The sequence below is a fragment of the Phocoena sinus genome, chromosome 14 (genome assembly GCF_008692025.1).
Source record: "Phocoena sinus isolate mPhoSin1 chromosome 14, mPhoSin1.pri, whole genome shotgun sequence".
Taxonomy (NCBI): domain Eukaryota; kingdom Metazoa; phylum Chordata; class Mammalia; order Artiodactyla; family Phocoenidae; genus Phocoena; species Phocoena sinus.
This window is the reverse complement of record NC_045776.1, coordinates 82,801,887-82,805,451: the sequence shown is the minus strand read 5'-3', so window position 1 is coordinate 82,805,451 and position 3,565 is coordinate 82,801,887.

Sequence of the window (3,565 nt, the reverse complement as noted above, 5' to 3'; positions counted from 1 at the left end):
CACTGTTGATCCAAAAAAGCACAGAGTCTTAACCCCTGGATCACCAAGGAAGTCCCGCGTGCCCTTTTTTGAACTCGATAAAAACTTTTATATACAGATAGTATGAAATGCTTCCTCTAATTTTGCTCATTTTCTACAAATGTGTGTGTATATGTGCATTGTGTAAATATATACACATATATTATGTGTATATTGTAAAATTAAGGTTATGGCTATATAGATGTAAGGTAAAATAGTAAGATAGTAGCTACCCTCTGGAAAGGGAGAAAGGATACTAGGGGCTTCAATTTTGCCTGTGATGTTTAGTCTTTAATCAGGTGAGTCACATGAGTGTTTGTTATATTTTTCTCTCTCCTCCTTCTTTTTTTTGTGTGACTGAAATAGTTGATTAAATAAACCCCATATGGGAGCAAAAAATAAGAGAAAAATCCAAAAACAGAAAGAAGGCAAACTTCAAATTAAAATAACCAAACTTCCTGTATCCTCCACCTTTACAACACACCAAAATAACATCAACTTTAAATATCATTTAAAAGGTACTGCTCTAGGGCTTCCCTGGTAGGACAGTGGTTAAGAATCTGCCTGCTAAGGCAGGGGACAGGGGTTCCAGTCCTGATCTGGGAGGATCCCACATGCCACATAGCAACTAAGCCCGTGTGCCACAACTACTGAGCCCTCGTGCCACAACTACTGAAGCCCGCATGCCTAGAGCCCGTGCTCCGCAAAAAGAAAAGCCACCAAGGAGAAGCCCTCGCTCCCTGCAACTAGAGAAAGCCCGTGCACAGCATTGAAGACCCAATGCAGCCAAAAATAAAAATAATAAAATAAAATTTAAAAAAAGGTACTGCTCTATATTTTTATATCTTCCCTCACTCTCCAAAGCAGGGACTCTGTCTAAAATGATTTTTTTTCTTCTTGATGAGTAGTGCTTAGGTCATGTTGGGCATTTAGGTGTCAGTAGATGACAGTGACAATGGTGGTGCCATCAGGCTGTGTGTCCTAAGAGGGGCACAGCTGTGCCACCTGCGTCCTCAGGAAATCATTCCTCTCCTGCCCACACAGAGCTGCATAGCATATACTATGGATACATTGTCATCAGGTCAGCATATTTTCTCCCAGCTCCTCAAACTGGAAAACATTTATGAATAATTCTACTAACTTCCATCAGAGAGAGAAAATTCTAATCTCAAGGCTAGAAGATCTTAAGTTTCAACTGTGTGAAGTCTATGTATTTTTTTTGGAGTATGCTTTCCAAACAATTTCCCCATGTTGTACAACAGGAGACTCATTTCTAGGTGGTAACAATGCTCCCTTGAGACAGAAGCCTTGGCACATACATACATTGCCCTTGATTTGCCAGTGCAAAATCTTAGTTAACCGACAAATACTACAGGCAGACATAGGTTTGCAGAGAAATCCCAACATCAGTTAACAAAAGAAAAAAAGGGTGGGAGGGTGATGTACAAGCTCACCATGCATTTAAATCAACGGGTTTGACAGCAATGCAATGTTTTCTTATGTTTCTTCTCTCAACCACTTTTAAGTGCCACGAGAAATTTTTTAGAGCAGGAGAAAACAAGATTTTTCTGTGGTTTGCTCTATTTGACAAAGGAAGTGGTGTGTGACTCGAATAGGTCGGTGGCAGAAAGCAGGTTTGAGAAGGTTTATAAAAGGACCGGGCAAGGCTGAGCTGTGAACCTGGTCTGGACTGAGCGTTCTAGGGGCCCTTGTATACAGGTGTGCCATCCAGAGCCGGGCTTATTCTTGGTGTGTGTCCTTGGATGAGTTACTTCATCCCTCTACATTCTGGAGTGCTCTGCCCTCCAACCTTATTCTTACCTTCTGTGGGGAATTTGAGAAATTTCTGGACAACGTCTTAAGCCTCATGGGTGAGAATTTCCTGGAAATATAGCTGCTATTCACAGTTTGGCAGGTTTATACTTTTCCTGAAGCGAAAAGAAAAAACGAAACAAAACTGAGTGACTACCCTGGCCACAAACTTGAGTTTCTACATTCCCTTCCTCTTTATTGTGGTCTTTCTTCCTCAAAGCCACCGTTTTGGACCATGTGTCAGGAGCTCAAAGGAAGAAAACAACTGAGTGCCATTTCTTCTTTTTTTTTGGCCATGCGACACAGCATGCGGGATCTTAGTTCCCCGACCAGGGGTAGAACCCGTGCCCCCTGCATTGGAAGTGCAGAGCCTTAACCACTGGACTGCCAGGGAAGTCCCGTGTGCCCTTTTTTGAACTCGATAAAAAACTTTTGTTTACGGACAGTATGAAATGCTTCCTCTAATTTTGCTCATTTTCTACAAATGTGTGCCCTCAGTCACAGGGGCTAGGACAGAAAGAACAGGTCAGTGCAGCCCCGTCTAATGTATGAGCAGGAAACTCAGACCTCATGCTCTATGGATGGCGGAGCAGAAATATCTTCATACACAAAGCTCATTAGTCAGCCAACAAGCGTTTACTGAATGCCTGGACTGTGCTCAGTGCTGAGTTATGTGTCAAGGTCAGTGTCGTAAGATGCCAGCGAGGCGGATGCCAGTCTGGGAGCCAGGAGAGCTGCCACTTACTCGATTCTGGAAAAAAACAAAAACTTCCTCCTGCCAGGGCCTCAGTTTCCTTATGTGTAAAATTAGGAAGCTGTCATAGTTAACCTCAGATTTTGCTTTCTTCCAACTAGAACTGTGGCAGATTCCAAAGCAGGTTAACAGTTCCCAGAACTCCTGGATCTTGAGAGGCTTCTAGATAGATGGGGAGATTGAGCAATGGCACCCAAAATCATGTTGTTTCTGAAAGAGCACAGCTTGGCCCACCTGGACGTCTAGGCACCTTCCTCTGAGTTGATGCGAAGGGGACACTCACGTGGGTCCTTGCTCACCATGCTTCAGCCATACTGGTTTTCTGCCCTTCCTTGAATGTACCAAGCTAGTCCTGACTCAGGGCCTTTGCACATGCTGGTCTTGCTGCCTTGGGTTTCATACAGGAATGGTGGCTTGTTCTGCCCTTCTCATCCTTCAGGTCTCCTCAGATATCTTCTCTGAGAGGGCCATCTTCTACTACTCTCTCTAAAGGTATTCCTATTATTCTCTTATTTCAGCATTCATTTCCTTCTTTGTACACTCCTAATTTGTAACCATTTTACTTTTTTGTTTGCTTCCCCGTCTGTTAGCTCCATGTAGGCAGGGGTCCTTTTTATTTTATTCAGAACTGTATACCCAATTCCTAGTCCACACAGTAGGTCGCAACAAATATTTGTCAAATGAATCTAGGCATTTCTTTTCCTTGAGGGAAAGGCTCTTATGACATCATGGCGCGCACTCCTGTGCCGCAGTGACATCATTACCGCTGCTCACTGGGTCACAAGCCCGTCCCCAGTTTCCTTTCCCTTCCCTTAGAAGCCCCGTACCTTTCCTCAGACAACCCCCGCCCCTAACACGCCTCCCGCCAGGTGCCCAGGCTGCTACGTCACGTCCGCCCGCCCGCGCGGCGGTGACGTCACGGCCCAAGGGCTGGCGTCACGTGCCCCCCCGCTGGGGGCGGGCCTTCGGGGCGGTGCTTCC